The following is a 20814-nucleotide window of genomic DNA, read 5'->3' as shown; positions in this document are numbered from 1 at the left end:
AAGAAACGTGGTGATACATAGATTAATAGATATGGGTTGAGTAATAAGAGCTAGCTAGTAAGAAGCCTGACCCATAGGCCATACAGTTTGTAAATAATATAAGCCTTTGTGTGTTTACTTGGGACCAAGTTGCTGTGAAACTTGGGTGTGAGATTCCTCACTATCACGAGGCCTGGAGGGACTGGAGAAACTTCCAAGTACATACTGGTTTCCATTCTGAGGTCAACACATTTTTAAAGTATACAGGATGACTTAATTCAGTAGTTTTTTTCTATTACTCAATGTCTCTCTGCACTGCCATTCCTTTCTCATTAGCATTTAGAAAATTTAAAGTTAATAAAGCATTATACAATCTATCCTAGGGGTCTCTATTACTCCTTTCTGTTTATTTAGCATATCCTTTAGAGTTCTATTAGATCTTTCTGTAACTGCTTGTCTTGTAAGATTGTGTGGTATACCTGTAATATGCTTTATGTTGTAATATGCAAAAAAAACTGTTTCACTTTACTAGAGACATATGCTGGAGCATTGCCAGTCTTAATTTGTACAGGTATTCTCATGATGGCCATGACTTCTAATAGATGTATAATTACAGAATCAGCCTTTTTGAACTAAAAGCAGTTGCCCATTGAAATCCTGAATATGTATCTATGATGTGTTTTACATATTTTAATTTTCCAAACTTTGCAAAATGAAACATATTCATTTGCCAAATTTTATTTCAATGAGTAACCTTTGGATTACTTCCTGCAGGTAGTGGAGTTTGGTTATACAAAAAACAAGTAGGATATTTTCTTATAATTTCCTTGGCTTGTTGCCAAGTCATGGAAAAATCCTTTTTTACACCCTTGCTACTGACATGATGGTTTGTTTATGTAATTCTGAGGCCTCCAGCACATTTCCTATTAATAACTGGTCAATTTCATCAGTACTTTGTGCTATAGGGCCTGGAAGACCCTATGAGATCTGGTATGTGTTATGTATATGAGATGAATACTATTCCTATTCCTTACTAGTTCCTGTAATTGCATAAATAACAAAGTTAATTCTGACTCATAAGCGGTTGTATAAAACAACTTTTCTGCATATTGAGAGTCAATAACTATATTAAGAGGTTTTGTAAAATCTATTAATACCATGAGAATAGCATATAATTCTGACTTTTGGACAGAATCCTAAGGGCTTTGAGCCACTTTTATTAAATTTTCCAATTTATAACCTGGCTTTCCTGATTTTTTTGTTTCAGTATAGAATGTAGGGGCTCCAGAAATTGGTGTTCCCCATACAATGTGATGAAGGGTACAGTTAGTTCTCTTTATAAATTGAATTCTCTTGCTTTTGGGATATTTGCTGTTAATCTCTCCCCAAAAAGTTGCTGCAAACTCTTTACCAACTTTCATTTTCTGCCCATAAAGAGGAAGTTTCACTATTATTAAAAGGTACTAAAGTTTCTACTAGGTCCATTCCTGTCAAATAATAAAGTCTTAATTTACCTCAGAAAACTTTTCCACACATATCTTTAATATTTTACTCTATTTGTGTGGTGAAAAATATCCATGTAAGATAATATCTTCTCTCTGCATTAAAAACTCTGTGGAACAATGCATAGAGGGTAAAATAACCAGAATGCAATCAATCTCCTGATCCAAACGATCCACATGTGCATCCTGTAATTTCTTTTCCACTAAAGCCAGTTCTCTCAGCTTCCACTGATAATACTCTGGCACTAGCTAAGTCCTTGTCACCTTCTAAGGTTTGAAACAAATTACTCTGTTCTTGATTGTGCAATGTCTCCCAGCAATTTTTTAAAGTCATTAAGAGTCTGCAATTGATTTCTCCTGGTTTGTACCTTTTGGCATTGAATTTTTTGTAGACCTAATTTATAAGTAATTAATAGAATCTCCTCATTGTATTTTTGCAGGAGCAATTTGTAATTCTCAACAAGGCAGAATTTTCTTTACTTCTTCAAACATTTTCTCTAAAGTATCTACATTTGAATCAGCTAGTAAAATGTTATCCATATAATGGTAAGTTTATAGCTTGAGGAAAATGTACATGAATCATTTCTAAAGGCTTTCATGCAAAATATTGGCACAAGGTTGGGCTATTTAGCATCCTTTGTGGGAGAACCTTTCATTGATATCTCTTAACAGGCTGAGAATGCTTATAAGTAGGTACCAGGAAGGCAAATTGTTCTCTATCTTTTTCTTGTAAAGGTTTAGTGAAAACACAGACTTTTAAATTGATAACTATAATAGGCCTTTCTTTAAGTAACAGAGAGTGCAAGGGAATTCTAGTTTGTAAAGAGCCCACTGGCTGGATCACCTTATTAATAGCTCTTAGATCTGTGACCATTCTTCATTTTCCAGATTTCATTTTAATAGCAAATACAGGAGAATTCCAAAGACTGGTCAATTCCTTAATATGTTGAGCATTTAGCTGTTCCTTCACCTAAGGCCTGTAATTTTTCTGTTTGGAAAATCACACTACATTGCCTCTCTCCTCTCTCCTGTCTTTTTCATTTCTTTTTTTCCAGTTCAAATAATATTTCCAATGTCAATTTGTAGATGTATTTCTGTCCTTAAACCTCAATTACATGCTATGTAGTTGCAGCATGAGTGTGTGTGTGTGTGTGTGTGTGTGTGTGTGTGTGTGTGTTGTTTATATCTCCCAAAATTCGTCACCTAGTAATGAGTAAAATATTTGCAATCAAAACCATGAGGACTCATGTCTCCAAAATGCATTTCTCCAATGCATTTACTGAGAAGTGAACATTCTACTGAAATGAAAACAATAGTGACAATTTCTAGATCTTCTTTCATCTCTTTTTGGGAGTCATGTAGTAAACTGTTCACATTTATTCATTTCCTGTCAATTTATCACATGCAATTTGAATTCTCTCTTATAAAATCTGTAGAAGTTGGTTGTAAGGTCTTCCTGTGAAATGGTCAGGTTTATTAACTCATGCTTCTCAATCTTGCTTGAGACAATTCCTCTATTTTAATAGTAGATCTTAAAAGACAAATAGAAGAGAGGATCTTTGCAGGGAACAATGGTGGATTGAGGACACATTGTAGCTTTTGTGGATTGAAACATTCTATTCTTTCCCATTGTGGTGGTTTGAGAGAAAATGGCGTGGCCTTGGGGGAATTGTGTCACTGTAGGGTGAGCTTTGAGGTCACCTATGTTCAAGCTACTCTCAGGGTCACAGTCCACTTCCTGCTGCCTGCAAGATCTAGGACTCTCAGTTACTTCTCTAGCACTGTGTTTCTCTACATGGTGCTATGTCACACCATGGTGATAGTGGACTGAACCTCTGAACTGTAAGCAAGTCTCCAAAATTAAATGTTTTCCTTTTTAAGAGTTTCCATGGTCATGGTGTCTCTTCACAGCAACAGAAACCCTAATTAAGGCCTACTCATACTTTTAAAATATATTTTTTTCAATTTTAAAAGGAAAATTTACTTGCCAAGTTTCACCCAGTGTGATACACCAAAAAGAAATTTTAAACTAATAAATTTAATAAATTAAGAATTTTATACAGACACCTGCTGTGGGATGGTCTGTATGTCAAGTGTGTTGCTGATTGGTCAGTAAATAAATCACTGATTGGCCATTGGCTAGGCAGGAAGTATAGGCGGGACAAGAAAAGAATTCTGGGAAGTGGAAGGCTGAGAAGGAGACACTGCCAGCCGCCATCAGGACAAGGAAGATGTAAAGTACCGGTAAGCCACAAGCCACGTGGCAAGGTATAGATGAATAGAAATGGATTAATTTAAGCTGTAAGAACAGTTAGCAAGAAGCCTGCCACGGCCATACAGTTTGTAAGCAATATAAGTCTCTGTGTTTACTTGGTGGGTCTGAGCAGCTGTGGGACTGGCGGGTGAGAGAGATTTGTCCTGACTGTGGGCCAGGCAGGAAAACTCTAGCTACAAATGGCGTCCAATGTGTTGGCAAGAGTTTCCACCTAAAACCTGAGTAAAAAGATTCTAAAATGGAGCTAAAAACAGCTCCTAGTTGTCTCTTTCAAGCTAGCGGCAGCCTGCGTGTTTGAGCTACTATGGCGGGTTCCTGGCGTGCATGCTCGACCTGCAGTATGGCGGGAATGAGGCCTCTGCAAGTGGCACACTAAGCTGTGTGGTGGATTTAGCCTTTGCTAGTACAAAAAAAAAAAAAAGAGGTTTCTGGGCTACTCGCTGCTTGGATGGAAGCATGGACCCACGATAGCTCCCAGAGCTGGTGGTAGAGTGCCGCCGCCATGTTGGGAAGCTGAAGTGGGTGGAACCAGCAGCCATAGCGCCAGTGCCGTTTCAGGCTTAGAAGGCTGCAGTTTAAAGCAATAGGCTCAAGCTAATATAAAAAAAATAAGCCACGTAAAGATGGCTACCACACAGAGAATCTGGATTATGTTCTCTTTGATATTTGTAACTAAAGAAAAACATTTGATTACAAAAGCTGTTGAGTTATGCCAAAATGTATATTTTAAAGGTACCTTGACTTCAAAATTTGGATGTAAGGATATGTTGCTTTGGAAAGGAGGCTCTGATTTTGTTTCCACAGAAAGCCAGAGGCTATGGATTTGTTCAAGATTAAGATACATCAGGTTTGACCAGCCAAGACCCCCTGAAAGATCTCCGATGACACCATGGCCCTGATGATCCAACATCCAGAATGGTTTCAAGGCAACTGGCTCAGACGACATACCCTCATGGACTATTCCATAATTCTAAAATTTTCTTTGTATCCCCATAAGATACAGCGCCCCCCTCCAGCAGGAAGTAGTAAGAGAAACTACGCCCAAATTCCCAAATATACCAAGCTGACTTTGGAGATATGTAAAGGTTAAAACCTTCCTTTTTAAGAAAAGAAAAGGGGAAGTGCTGTGGGATGGTCTGTATGTCAAGTGTGTTGCTGATTGGTCAGTAAATAAATCACTGATTGGCCATTGGCTAGGCAGGAAGTATAGGCGGGACAAGAAAAGAATTCTGGAAAGTGGAAGGCTGAGAAGGAGACACTGCCAGCCGCCATCAGGACAAGGAAGATGTAAAGTACCGGTAAGCCACAAGCCACGTGGCAAGGTATAGATGAATAGAAATGGATTAATTTAAGCTGTAAGAACAGTTAGCAAGAAGCCTGCCACGGCCATACAGTTTGTAAGCAATATAAGTCTCTGTGTTTACTTGGTTGGGTCTGAGCAGCTGTGGGACTGGCGGGTGAGAGAGATTTGTCCTGACTGTGGGCCAGGCAGGAAAACTCTAGCTACAGACACCATAGTAAAAAATCTGAAAAATCTGGTATTATATCTTAAAATTTCTACAGATATAAATCAAAGCTTAAAGTTATGTGTCTATGTATTTTCTTAACATTATAATTTATTATTTGAAAATTTTATGTATGTATAAAATGAATTTTGACTATATCCACCTCTATTTCAAACTCTTTCCAGACACACTTTCACATGTCCCTCCCAAGTTTATGTCTTTTTTCTCAGTGTGTCAAATTTGTGCATCCAATATGTAAAAGGATGCAGCATTATCCACTGAAATATGGGCAATCTACCAGAGTCATATCATTGAAAAATACTGACTGTCTCTCTCCTGGCAGCTATCATCTGCCAATAGTTACTCTGTTAGTGGTGGGATTCATCAAAGCTGGAATTTAAAGAATATATTAATTCTTTGGGAATTTCATAAATGTGTTTGATCATATTCACCACTCTTTACTCCTCCCCCAACTTCTCCCAGATCTACTCACCTATATCCTTCTAGCCTCCCGACTTCGTGTCCTTTCTTCTTTAAAAAATATAACTCACTGAGTCTCTTTATACTTCCCATATAGTCATGGATATAGGGCCATCTACCAAAGCTTAGCCAATCTATTAGGGGTCAACCCTTAATTTAAACTGACTCTCTCTTTCCTAGAAGACCTCAACTGTCGATAGTTTCTCAGCCTATGTAAGAAGGAGGTCTCAAGGAGAGATCCATGAATCTTCTCCCTGGGAAAGGGAAATAGAATAGATTTTACAGGTGGACTTGGGGTGTATGTAGATGTGAACAGGAGGGATTAGGTGCAGGGGGGATTGAGGGAGAGTACTAGAAGAGACGATTGGAATTGGAGGGCATTGCTAAATTGATATAGTATCAAACTGTTTTCTAAATTGTAATCTTCATGCCAATAGTAGAGTAGCTCTCAACTCTCATCACAGAATCATTATGCAATGAATGTGGAAACCTAGTATAGTAGAAATTCCCTGGAAATTGTGAGGGTGACCCTAGGAAAGACTTCTAGTAATGGGGGGATACAGAGCCTGAACTCAGCATCTTTTGTAACCAGGCAAGACTTTTCAATAGTGTGATTGGGACATCAACCCAGCCACAAAACCTTTGCCCTGTAATTTGCCCTACCTGTAAGATGTGCTGGTGTAATGGTGGCCCAGAACTTGTGGGAGTGGCCAACCGATGACTGGCACAACTTGAGGCCCATGCTATGATAGGGACCCCACACTTGACACTGCCTGGATGACTAGGAGCCAGAGGCTAGATAGCACAGAGGCATAGGATAGACCCAAACAAAACTGGTCAAAATATGTCAATGAAATGATTCTTAATAATATTCTGCTGTAATCATAGATATGTGTCTAGCCCAACCATCATCAGCGAGGATTCATTCAGCAATTGATGGGAGCAGATACAGAGATGCACAGCCAAACATTAGGCAGAACTTGGGGAACTCTGCAAAAGAGGATGTGTGCTATAGGAGCTGGAGTGGTTGAAGTCAGCATGAGGACACAGCCCACAGAATCAACTAAGCAGAGCTCACAAGAGTTCACAGATATGAGAGCAGTGGGGGTAGGAAGTGAGGTTTCTTCTTCTTCTTCTTCTTCTTCTTCTTCTTCTTCTTCTTCTTCTTCTTCTTTTTTTTAGTGCTAGCAGCTCCCACAGCCACTTATTCTTTTCACTTCAATCAGCCCTAGGTCTTTATATTAACTGTCATTCATTGCATAAAGAAGGTCCTGTGATGAGAGTTGAGAGCTGCTGTACTATTGGCATGAAAGTTACAATTTTGAAAACAGTTTGATACTATATCAATTTAGCAAAATATTAAAAGTAGGATCTCTATGTGGCCATCAACAGGTCCTTGACTTAGTTTACAGACCCAGGCATAAGTTTTGTCCTGTGGAGTGGTCTTAAAATGGAATCAGTAGGTGGCTGGTTATACCACAGATCTTTCATGGCATTACTGCACCAATGGGCATACCTTGCCAGGTTGATGATCACTGAGGCTCACAGTATTAACAGTAGGTAAAAACGTTGACTTTTCTCTCTCAACAGCCTTTATAGTATCCTTGACTTTACAAATGCTAGCCAGTAAACTATACCTTAGTAAATTAACAGAAAATCAATTCCTATAAAAATGGAGGGAGTGCTATTTTTTTATTATTTGGAAATTTTTTATTCATTTTACATACCAATGACAGATCCCCCTCTTCTCTCTTCCTACCCCTCCAGCTTTCCCCCAATTCAACCCACCCATATTCCCCCTTCTACAAGAAGGTAAGGCCTCCCATAGGGAGTCAGCGTAGTCTGGTACATTCAGTAGAGACAGGTCCAAGCCCTGCCTCAAGGCTGTGCAAGGTAGTGGGCTCCAAAACGTCAGCTCATGGACCAGGGATGGGTCCTGATCCTACTGTCAGGGGGCCCCTTAAGCAGACCAAGCTACACAACTGTCTCAAATATGCAGAGGGCCAATCCAGTACCATGGACGGGATGGTTGATCTGGAACAGGGATGGAGTGGGAGAGCAATGAAAGAGATACCATGATAGAGGGAGAGAGACATCATAGGGATAGCAAGAAACCTGGTGCTAGGGAAGTTCCCAGGAATTCACAAGGATGACCCCAGCTTAGACTATTAGCAATAGTGGAGAGGGTGCCTGAACTGGCTTACCCCAGTAATCAGATTGGTGAATACCCTAACTGTCATCATAGAGTAACTGATGGAAACAGATGCCAAGATCCACAGCCAAACACCAGGCTGAGCTCCAAGAGTCCAGTTGAAAAGAGAGGAGGTGGATTCTATGTGTTATTGCTTTTTAATTGGCTTTCTATACTCAGTGTCTATGTTTTAAAACTATATATGGATTCAAATATGAATGTCTCTCAATCACTGACCCAATTTAACCACAAAAATCATTATTTCAAAATTTTAAAAGAAAATAAATATTAATTGAAGCTGAGGCAAGTGAAGGTGTCTTCTTTCTGCAGAAAATGCAAACAAACGAACAGAAAACAAAATAAAGCAAAGCCAAAACCGACCACTTCAGATAAATGTGATGTCTGACAGAAGAGGAGAAATAGATTTTTTATTAACATTCCTTACCAGAGAGAAGGAGTATAAGAGTAAGAGCTAGACAATGACAGGCCTGAGCTAATGGCCAAGCAGTTTAAATAATATAAGAGTTTGTGTGTTTATTTTATAAGTGGGCTCTGGGACTGGCGAAACTTGGTGGCGGGAGCTGGAGAAAAATTCTCCAGCAACAAATGGCGTCCAACGTGGTGGCAAGAGTTTCCACCTAAAACTTGAGAAAAGATTCTAAAACGGAGCTAAACACAGCTTCCTAACTGTCTCTCTCAAATGAGTAGCAGCTGCCGGTTTGAGCTACTGGTGGGTTTCTGGCGTGTGCGCTCAACCTGCAGTATGGCGGGAATCAGGCCTCTGCAAGTGCTACATTAAGCTGCATGGTGGATTTAGCCTTTGCAGGTACAAAACAAAAAAAGAGGTTTTTGGGCTACACGCTGCTTGGATAAAAGCATAGACCCACGATAGCTCCCAGAGCTGGCGGTAAATGTAGCCATGTTGGGAAGCTGAGGTGGGCGGAGCCAGCAGCCACAGCTGCTGCAGTTTAAGGCAAGAGATTCACAATAAGACAGATTCAGATGTAATAGTTTACAATGTGTGTAAAAGATACGTAGGCTTGAAAGAGACAAACAAGGTGATATATAGAGTTATAGAAACAAATACATAGTTTTAAAAAATAAAGTCTTTAAAGAGACAGTAAAGGTAGTATAAAAATAAGCCACGTAAAGATGAATATTACACAGAGAATCTGGATTGTGTTGTCTTTGGGATTCTTAACTGCAGAGAGATATTTGATTGTAAAGGAAGCTGAGTTAAACCAATATGCATATTTTAAAGGTACCTTGACTTCAAAATTTGGATATAAGGATATGTTGCTTTGGAAAAGAGTCTCTGCTTTTGTTTCCACAGAAAGCCAGAGACTATGGATTTGTTCCAGATTAAGATACATCAGGTTTGACCAGCCCAGACCCCCTGAAAGGTCTCCAATGACACCATGGCCCAGATGATCCAACATCCAGAATGGTTTCAAGGCAACTGGCTCAGACGATACAGCCTCAGGGACTACTCCATGATCCTAAAATTTTCTTTCTGTCTCCAGAAGATACAGCGCCCCCCTCCAGCAGGAAGTAGTAAGAGAAGCTACGCCCAAATTCCCAAATATACCAAGCTGGCTTTAGAGATGGAATTGGCTCACTCCCCCTCTAAACCCAGACATATTGCTCAAAAAAAAAAAAATGGTTAAGAGATTCTTATGTCCCAAATCAGAAGAGCCCTCTGGTGTGGGACAGACAAAAACCAATATTTTTATTTAAAGCAGGTTGATTATAAATACAATCTCTTTCTAAAGAAAAAAAAGGGGATAGTTTAGATATGATAGGATGAAAGGGTAGATTAATGAACCTACTTTTAAAGAGTAACAACTTGTTTAAAATGTTTTACATCGGTATAGATTTTAGTTTATTGATACAAGTTTAAACTTAATTTTGTTATACTGTATATATATTTCTATTCTTGTTTGAGGTATTATGTTTATGTAACTCATTTAAAATTGTAATGGATAATTAAAAAATAGATTAATAGTTAGTCATCTATGATAATATTTGTAGCCATGTTAGTTAAGTCTTCTAGGTATACATAGATATATTTCAGATAGATAGGTAGTCTTCAAACACTTCAAAGACCTACAGAATATGGCATTTAAAATGTTTTAAAAATTTAGACTTTCTGGACAGTGAGACATGTCTGCTCCTGACAGCACCGATTTACTTCAGAGAGGAGGATGGGCATCGAAGACACTCCATATGGAATTTATCTTCACCTTGACAAAAATAGCCATTTGGGCAAGAAACTGTTCTTGCCTGGACTGCCTGATCAACTGGACATAGAGGACCCATAAAAAGGTGACCACTGAACTTTGCTTGACAAAATGGTCCTTCAGGTTCCTGCTTTGCAGAGAAAACTGCCAGACATTCTACAGGACACAGAGAAAAGTGAATAAGAGACTCTAGGCCTGTGGGCTGAAGACAGATGCCCCAACTTTACAAGAAAACTTTGCATGACTGTCCAGGCTCAGCTGTCTCTGTCTACCCTACAAGACTCCTAAAAGTTGCTTATATCCTTCTCCATTTCTCAGGTAGTAGTATATCCTTCTGAGGTCTTTGATGTGGTTAAAGACTAGATACTTACAATTTTCCTTAGTTATAATAAAAGATAAGTTAGATATAAAACCTTAAACTTACAAATATAAGATAGATAGGATCTCTTCTTTAATATTATAACTGTAATTCTTGCTTGATAATTGTTTTGTTATATGTAATTTTACTATGTTAAAGTTAAAACCTTCCTTTTTAAGAAAAGAAAAGGGGAAGTGCTGTGGGGTGGTCTGTATGTCAAGTGTGTTGCTGATTGGTCAGTAAATAAATCACTGATTGGCCATTGGCTAGGCAGGAAGTATAGGCGGGACAAGGAAAAGAATTCTGGGAAGTGGAAGGCTGAGGGGGAGACACTGCCAGCCGCCATCAGGACAAGGAAGATGTAAAGTACCGGTAAGCCACAAGCCATGTGGCAAAGTAAAGATTAATAGAAATGGGCTAAATATAAGAGTAAGAGCTAGACAATGACAGGCCTGAGCTAATGGCCAAGCAGTTTAAATAATATAAGAGTTTGTGTGTTTATTTTATAAGTGGGCTCTGGGACTGGCGAAACTTGGTGGCGGGAGCTGGAGAAAAATTCTCCAGCTACAAAGGAGATCTGCTAGCCCTGCACGCGGACACCTCAGACTCACTCCTTGTAATGCAGCTGCCACCATGGAAATTGCACAAAACCAAATTCTTGCCAGTAACTGTGAAATTTGTCTCCTATCTCTGTGCCTAATGATTTGTCCAAACTAATTTTTACATTTCCTAAGTCATAGCCTACTTGGAGTTTCCCAGGGGCACAACTTCATTATCTCAGTAATCGCATTGTCAAAAAGCTGTTAAAATCTCTATGAAGGTCTTGTTTCCTTTCTTTTTCTTGTAAGCATCACCTTTAGAACTAAACACCTTTACAAAGTTAAGTTTCTTCCTTTCTCCTTCTATTCTGTCTGAAGAATTTCTGTAATTCCTCAGTTTTATTTTATTTTGCAATGTGGTTGACATTCTAATACGGGAGTGGATTATACCATGAGGTTGAACATTCTTTATGATTATAGTTAACTACTTTATTTTCTCTAATGGATTTTCTATTGTTTACTAATTTGGAATACAAAATACATCAGTTTTATGCCAGACAAAAAATTTTAAATTAATATGCAGCAAATAAATATATATCTAAGTATAAATGAATAATCATAAAAATTAGGAAAGATACCATCATTCCGATTTTGCTTAGCATTAAGCTATCAGTTTTAATATACTATGTAATAATCACTTTTAATAAGAAATAGCACACTAAAATATGTTAATAGGAAAATCTTACCTAGAATAAAATGGTAGATGTACGTTGTGGTGTTTTGAATGAAAAATATTCCTCATAGGCTTAAGCATGTAAACACTTGATCTCTAGTTGGTGGTGCTGCTTGGCGAGGTTTAGGAGGTGTGGGCTTGCTGGAGGAAGTGTGTCACTGGGGTTTGGCTTTGAGAGTAAACAGCCTGGTCTTCTTTAAGTTCACTCTCTGAACTTCAAGTTTGTGGTAAATGATGTTGTATTTCATCTTCCTGTATCTGCTTCCATGCCTGCTCCCATGCTTCCTTGGCATGATGGAATTTTATCCCCCTGGAGCCGTAAACCCAAATAAACACCCTGTAATTTGCTTATGGTCATAGTGTTTTGTCACAGCAGCAGTAAAGTAACTGATACATATGTTCTTCTATTTTATCTGCTGTACTTTGTGTTACCATCATTTAGGTCTTTAATAATCTTTCTTCTTTTTCATTAGAATGCATATGGTGATGTTATACCATGAAGGACCACGAAGTAATATCCTTACTGGCAGAAACATGGGCTCACCTGTGTGAGCTTCAGCACAGCCAGCAGCAAGTTTTACATGTAATGTTGATGATAATAGAGATGCATGGACCGACTGCAGCTGTGTTACCTGCAAAATGACTGCACGTGTTTAAAGCAGTTAAAAATTCCAGCGCACAACTGGGGAAGATCTTAATGCCTAGCCCCTACTGTGGAGCTAGTGGCAGTTATGACTGCTGAGGGAGGAACAGTCACTTTCTTTGAGCAAGATGGTCACTGGTAAGCCACCTGAGTCAACCCAGTACATGACCGAATTCGTTGATTTGTTTTCCTTTTGCTCATTTTTTTTTTAAAGGACATGATATGTGGAGGGAAATGTCTTTGGAGATAATGTGAGGGTAGCAAGAGGGAGTTGGAGACGCGTGGATACAACCAAGATGGGGAGTATACATGCATAAACTTTTCAGAGAATAAAAGAAATAACTGTGAGATTAATATCCCTGATTTAAAGTGCACCCACCATCAACAGCAAAACAAAACAACGAAAGGAAGCTTTAGTGTTTGCAATGGCAGATTATTAGGCTACTTGAAGGCTGGTGTCAACTCTTTGTGTTGTCTTTTCAGAGCACTATCACGGCAGGCTTACACTGGCCCTCATTCTATGACAGTTTGCTGAAATTATTAAGGTGCTCTTCCATCTAGCGGTGATTCTCTTTTTTAATACTCTTGAGGCTCATTATGAACTCCCCACTCTGCCTGGCTGTGGCTCAACAAGTGTTCTTCAGAGAACTCTGGGCACTTTATCTTACCTCACTGATTCATGCTATATTTACATAACTGATTAGACTTCCCACCACCCCTTCAAAACCCCAACTGTTTACTAAGTTTTGTGGGCCTTTTTCCTCCCTGCATAATTCTTTCTTCTCAGGAATGGTTTCTGTAAATTACAGGTTTTTGAGTCTTTTTCAGTCCTTTATTTCTATTATTTACCTCTTTGAAATTGCTAGGCTCATTTTGATTTGGTCTCTCTGTGAAGATGTTCTTTAAATTGTTTTAAGTAGCACACCAGAACAATTTAAAGCTGTCTGAACATGCTTTTCCCTCTCTCAAAGATTAGTCCTAGGATGCCCATGTTGATGTCCAGAGGACATTTTTTTTCTTTATTATTTTAGTTTGATATCAGTATGAAGTAAATCTAATTCTTAAATCCTGACTACCTTATTTTTATAGTATATTCAACTCTAAATTTGTGAAACAAGTTTTAATTTATAAATACTTTTAATTTCCAGTTAGTCAGACGTATACTTATGAATCCACTTCATTGTTTGCCGCTCTGAAGGGAAAAAAATAATTACAAGCAGTGGAATGGGAAAGTCTGGCTGAAATAACTCAAATATGCTTAATCAAAGTGTGGCTTGAGGTGTGGGAAATCAAAATATTCTCAAGGCAATGCGACTCCAGAAGTATGTCAGAGGACTTTTTTCAAATGTGTAGAAAGACAAGGAAAGTAGATTTCGGGAATCATTTCTGAATGCCCTGAATCAGAGTGGAGAACAATATAATGAGAAATTCATTCTCTATATAAATATTCACTGGCTCAGGAAAAGAGAACCAGCAAATATTAATTGAGTAGAGAAATCGTCAGCCTATAAAGCCTCTGCATGGGAGTGTACTTTCCAAGAGACTTGGAATATGAAACAGCTAGAAATGAAATACTTTTGTTCTCCAGAGAATGTAGACTTTCTGGGTTGCATTGGAAGCAAACTTTATTTGCCTCGGTTTAGAGAACATTCTCAAAATACTGAAAATATGATAATCCTAAATTTCTTCCACTATCCCACCCTACAATTATTTATCTTTGAATATTATCAGAGTGAATTGTTTTATTGTTTGTGATGATAGTCACATACATTTTTGTATGTGCTGAACTATTTGGACATGGAGAACATCTATAGGAAATAAAATGTGGATTTTTGAAGTTATTTGAAAATAATAAGATTATTTACAATTTAGACAACATAATGTCTATATCATGTTTTATTTTAGAATTATTGTTACCAAAATGATTTTGGGAAGGTTGATTTTTCTCAGAGTATCATAAAATTTTGTACATATAAATATATCCTTTATTTACACACAAACTACACACACACATACACACACACACAAACACAAACACAAACACAAACACACATAGAGATTAGGATATGCCTTTGGTATGTGAAATAAAAAACGTGGGAAAAAGAAGTTCAAATATGGCCTTTCAAATATAGCAATAGTCTTTTCTTTCTATGTATATGAAAGCCTAAGTTCATGCACTAGAAATTTACTAAACTCAGTAACATGACATGTGTCAAAGCATAATACCTATTTACTCTATTTCAGGGGACTAATTGAAGGATTAGTCATGAGTGTTATTCTCCTTGGGCAAAGGAATTTTTGCCTTTGAGTTAAATGAATCAAAACTGTTTTCAACAATCTCTCCTGATCACATACAGTACCAATGTACAGAAATATGAACATTTTCTCATTGGCTATAACATAATACTCTTGCTAATAAAGGAGATATGAAAATTGCAGTTCTGTGGTTTGAAAAGTACCCATGCCCCAAATAAATATTTGGATAATATAATTCCAAGTTTTGGTTTTGTTTGTCTTTCTCTTACATTGCATTATTCATGAGCAAAGTCAGGTTCACACAGTAGACAGAATAATAAATACATAAAGGATTCTGTATCAGTTGCACACCACTTATTTTCCAGTTCTACAAAGAACACAAGAGGATTTTTCAGCTTTGTGAACTCTATGAGTACATGATCTAAGAAAGACTCTTAGACAGCCATTTGGTTAAATACTTCATGAGATATCCCATCATACTAGCTAAATACTGGCCATCCATCCTTCCAAACACCCGTGGAGAAATGATCTAAGCATGGAATTTGCACTCTTGGTTTTTTTCTTCCACCAGCCTTTGGCATACATGCTAAAGCAAAAGCCTAAAAATTATGTTGTTTCCAAAAATGTAATCATATCTCAGAATAGAACACAATGAGCTGGTAAAGAAGCTAGTATTAAATGAAGTAGAATTTGCACTATTTGTCATCTAATATAAAATTCCAAAGGAAAAAAAAATAGAGGTATGATTTCTAAGGAGGATCATAGGGACTCCTTCTTTTGAATTATGTCCATTGGTGACATTGTTCTCTATAAAGAAACTGCTTCATCACTTCCTAAATTTTGAGTTCAGTTATTTTTTTTTTTCAATTTTATGCAAGATGGGGGCAGAATTTGACCTATGGATAATTCTGTACCAAAATTGTGCTTTAAAAAGGTCCAAATGTTCTATATGTTTTTGAGATTTCCCGTATGGCTTGTCAAATTGGGCATTCACTATTTCAGCCCTGTGCAGCTAAAGCAAATCACCTCTTATCTTCCCATGCAGCTTTCTGCATATGGAAGTTGTTGCCTCATGATCAATGCTCACCTGATGGCTCGTGGAGAAAGCCCTCCACACTTCTGAAATTCTCTCCTAGCAAGTCCCTTCTGAGAATCATGTCTATCCTGTCCCCTCATGTCTCATCAGTCCAAGAACTCTTTCTGCTTTTCCTACTGTTCTGCCTGGGAAATCCCCCTGCTGTTCACAGTCAGAGAGCTCATCTGTTTTATTTGCATCTCTTAGCTACTGGCTCTTTCTTCTTGGCTGATATCCAGTGCCTTGGAATTTTTTTTTCAATTATTTTGGCTGCTTTTTAAATGCTTGGAGAAGATATTTCACCTTAGTCAAGGGTGGAAACTTTGAAAATAGGCTCTTTTAATTTACGTTAGTTTTCGCATGTTTAATTTTTGTCCTGGAACAAGAAGGCATGCTTAATGAAACACAAACTTCACATTAGTATTCTTTCTATCTCTGATGTTCATTTACTTACATAAATCCCAGCGGCTAAGAGGCAATTAGACAGCAGATGGCACAGTTCAAATCAATTCAATTGAATGGTATGTGCTATGAATAGCTAGGCCTGTCAATGTGTGTGTTCAAAAACACAGTTTAATTTCTTTTTGAGAATTTTAGAGATGGGCACTGTATTCACACCATTCATATCCCCTACCTTGTCCCCATCCAACTCCTCCTATGTATCCCACTCCCACTCCCTCTCAAACCAATAATCTCTTCTTTTCCTGGAACTCACTTGGTAGCCCAGGCTGGCCTCGAACTCACAGAGATCTGCCTGGCTCTGCCTCCTGAGTGCTGGGATTAAAGGCGTGCACCACCACCGCCCGGCTCATAATCTCTTCTTTAATTATTATTAAACACACACACACACACACACACACACACACACACACACACACACAATACAGTCTACTAGGTCTGTTTAGAGTCACTCAAATGTGTGTTATGTGTCTAGGACTGACTACTCAAGACTGAATATCCTATCAGTGGGCTCATTTCTGAAGACTCTGTCAGTGGCCATTAATTGCCTTTAGTTTTTCATGGATGGATAAAGCTTTGTGAAATTTTCCCTATCTATGCAGACATGTCAACTGGTGCTATTGTACAGGCCTTATTTAGGTGACCATATTTTTAAGATCTTGTAGGGAAACCTTCCTTGTTATATATGGAAGACACTATCTCACAGCAGACTTCTTGTTCTCTGGCTTCTTCCACATATCCCCTGAGCCTCAGGTGTAGGGGTAGCATTTTATATGGATCAGCTGAGGTTGAGCACCTCACAGTAAGTCTTTGTTCCCCCAAAAAATACAGTTCATCTAACAGCTGCCCTTATGCTCTTGGTAGTCCTCAGTTTGGCTTCAACATCTAAATATTATAATTCCTACTATCATCATTTGTAAAGTAGACAGAAGAGTAAACCAAAACAAAAATACTGACACTATTGTTATTTACCATCTTTTGTGTCATGTATTTATTATCTGTGCTTTCATTTATTTCATAATGAGAACTTTAAAAATTGACTCTCAGCAATTTTAAAATGGAATGGTATTTATCATTCTCTGTAATAAAACTAAAAAAGAATAAAAAACCCACATTATTTCTCTCTAGATTTAGTACCCTTTCCGCACCATTTCTGTATTTATATCCTAGTCTTCCTAATTACCACTCTATCTTTTTCTAATATTTTAATTTCCATTCATAGTGACAACACATGGTAGGACTATCTTTTTGGGTGAAGATTATTTTGCTTTGCCAAATTCTCTCCAATTTCATCTATAGTGCCATGAGTGATAGAATGTCCTTTTTATAAAGGCTGGGCAATACCCCACTGTGTATGTACACAATGCCACATTTTATTTTGTCAATTCTTCTTTTGATGACTTATACTGCTTTTTACAAATTTGCTTTTATGATTCCTTACTACAGCGATGGTGGGTGCAGTTGTCATCTCAACACATTATTGCTAATGCTGTGGGTGAGTATTTTGAAGTAGGATTGCTGGACCACATGATAATCCAACCTTCAGCCTTTGGAGAAACCTCCACACAGTTTTTCTGTAATGCTTGAATTAATGTTCATTTGCTCCACACTGTACAACTGCTCCTTTTCCCTGTATCCTTGCCAACACCTGTTGACTTGCGTGGCATAGTTTCTAACTACATCTTTGACTTGCATTGTTGTAATGATAAGTAATTCTGAACAGTCTTTCATGTATTTACAGACTTTTTCATTTTTTAAATAATAAATATATACTCAGGTTCAATTTTTCATTATTTGATTGGTTATGTGTATTTGCTTATGACACTTTTGAGTCACAGTATATTCTGAATATTAACCCTCTATCATTGTCATTATTTTCTCCCAAGTGGTAGTATTTTCTACACAGTGTTATTCACCCGAAGAAGAATAAATTTGAGCTCTTATCTACTCTCATGCAAAATTACAACTTAGGATGAAGTAAAGACATAGCACAATCTCTAAAACTGTAAAATTTTAGAAACCTCTGAATATTGTGGTGGACAATGTATAAATTTATAGGTAGAAACCCAAAAGTACACGAAGACAAAGAAAGTTGATTGAATGGGTCACATCAACAAACAGCTTCAATGCAGCAAAGGAAACTATTAACAGTCTTTTAATGACATCAAAACGTGATTTTCTCACAAACAAACATTATTTATGGTTAATTATGCATTTTTCTCAATTATGTGTTTTTTGTTTTATTATTTAAAATTCTGAATAACACAACTAAGAAACCACAAGAGGATAAGAGAGAGCAATGGGGGTGAATATGATCAAATTCACATGTGAAAACAAATATTTAGTCTTTGTTGGAGAAGCTAATCTAATTTATACATAATAAAAAATGATAATCCATGGGATAATATAATTCTGTACCTTATTTCCTCTGTATGATAATCCCTAAAGTTGAAGTCTGTTTTAATCTCTAAGATTCCACCACAGTACCCACATGTTGCACTTAACTGGGTGTGCTTAATTTCACTGCCATTTTTTAGTTACATGACACCCTGTTTTATTAGCTATTCCATTTTATATGAAGAACACTCAACAATGGAGGCAGTGGGTTGGTACCTCAGCCTCTGTTTAATTCACTGGAATGTTCCTCTATAACTGAGGGTGTTAGCCTTACCTGTGGGTAATTGTGGAGATCCACTGAGACATCCTTAGACCTAGAACAGCACCCCAAATAAAATAAACCTATTCTAAATTTTATGTTATTTCACTAGTAATTTAACCCTTTTAACAAAATAACCATGAAAGACTAGGATTCTTCAGTTAATATGAAAAATGACTCAATTTTGTCAACTCTCTCTCATACTCTTGAGATGAAATTATCAGTGTGTTTTTTCTAGTTTAGAAAATTAAAAATTGTATCCATCCATCTGATTACATCTAATTTTAAAATTAAATATATGGTAGTTAGTTTTAAATAATCATCATATAAAATCAAATAAAATTTGAGAGGATAGCAAAAGTTATAGTTATAAAATTAAGGTAATTCATTATGAAAAAATTTCTAAAAATAAGCAATATAATAAATCAAAAGTATACATGCTAGTTAGTCAAGTGAAAATCAGATTCAGTATCCTTTTAAAAAATTTACCATATATATGATATTCATCTTCATGGATATTTATAGGTAAGTGACATATATATTGAAAGATTAAACAATAACAATCGGTGTTTTCAAGGAGGACAAGCTTGAGTTGGGGGTTTTACAGGGCAGGAGGCTTCCCAGCTGTGAATGATAGATGCTTTGCCAACATAAGCTCAGAGAAGGAGTAAAAAACGTGACTTAGAATGTGAGGAAGAACTGGAGGACAGGATATATTGTCAGATTCAAAGGATGGAAGTGAGTGAGATTGAAAGGCAAGAAAAACCATGAACAGGGTATAAAAAAAAGATTCAGTTAAAATGTGCTCAGAGTTTCCAGAGCAGTAACTGTATTGTGGTGAGCTGCAGTGGGTGGGGGAAGACTGGGCAGGAAGATGGCTTCCAGGGTGCCTGCCGTTTCATAAACATGCAAGAAACAAACTGGGCTTTATTTTAAACAATAGGAGAAGCACTTACATTTCGTTTCAGAATATTTTCTAGAGGACTTTGTGAGAAATATTGTGTCTTGGTGACAAAAATGATTTGACTTAACCTAAATGTAAACACACACAAAAAAACTATGTATAAAAGATAGAAGCCAAAAATTGTTTCAATATACAACCATTATATATAGAGAAATATACATCTTAAAGCTAAAATAGACATTGAGATTACAGTATCATATTATCTCAATTTACAAATGAGAAAGTATAGTTCTGGGTTTTGGCTTTACACATGTATGCCCATAAGCACAAATCCATGTTCTTCTTAGACTAAATGAAGATGATTATAAATGTCTACAGCCTATCCAGAAAATCACAATAAAACATGAAAATGAAGTACACCGTTTAAAATAAAATGAATGTGGTATAATTCAACTTAATGCTTCATTTACTCCCTTAATGTCATATCTGAGTAGTAGACTCAAGAATAACTGTTTTCTTTACATCGTAGTTATATAGTATGAGTTGACAATAAGAGAGTTAACCCTCAAATTATGAGTACATTCTTTCTTTAGAATAAATATTTAATATAGTAGCTACAAAATTTATTTTTGTTTTCTTGTCAATTCATTTATATGTTGATAATTCTAAAAGATTCTATGTATTTAGACATACCTTCTGGAGGTTAGGGACATATCTTAGCTGGTAAACTACTTATTGTATGAGAATAAGGACCAGAGACAATAATCCAGGCTTGGGGTTGGGTGTTCCATATCTCTGAGCTGGGGTGAAAGAGAGTAGAAGATCTCTGGGCTTCTTGGTCCATCATTCCAGCATCCTCAGTGAGTCTAAGGTTCTAGTGAAAGTATTGGTCTCAAAAGAAAGCCAAGATTGACCACTGCTAAGGAATGAAACCCAAAGCTGACTTCAATCTCCACACACATACATACACTTGGATGTGCACCTATGCATGCATGTGCACCCGCAGATACATGAACATG

The 20814-nt window shown here is 37.2% G+C and overlaps 1 long non-coding RNA gene across 2 annotated transcripts; it reads left to right on the top strand.

Moving 5' to 3' along the window:
- The first annotated feature begins 1921 nt into the window (after positions 1–1921).
- Positions 1922–18028, top strand: LOC131893705 (uncharacterized). Of its 2 annotated transcripts, none has more exons than XR_009374737.1 (3): positions 1922–2027; positions 12276–12583; positions 17682–18028. It is a non-coding gene; the product is annotated as an uncharacterized LOC131893705 (long non-coding RNA). The 2 variants fall into 2 exon arrangements; XR_009374738.1 differs by lacking the exon at positions 17682–18028 and adding an exon at positions 14690–14883.
- The last annotated feature ends 2786 nt before the right edge of the window (positions 18029–20814 follow it).

The sequence above is a fragment of the Peromyscus eremicus genome, chromosome 16_21 (assembly GCF_949786415.1).
Source record: "Peromyscus eremicus chromosome 16_21, PerEre_H2_v1, whole genome shotgun sequence".
Lineage (NCBI taxonomy): Eukaryota > Metazoa > Chordata > Mammalia > Rodentia > Cricetidae > Peromyscus > Peromyscus eremicus.
The sequence above is the reverse complement of the archived record's forward strand: the minus strand, read 5'-3'. Positions and strand labels throughout refer to the sequence as shown.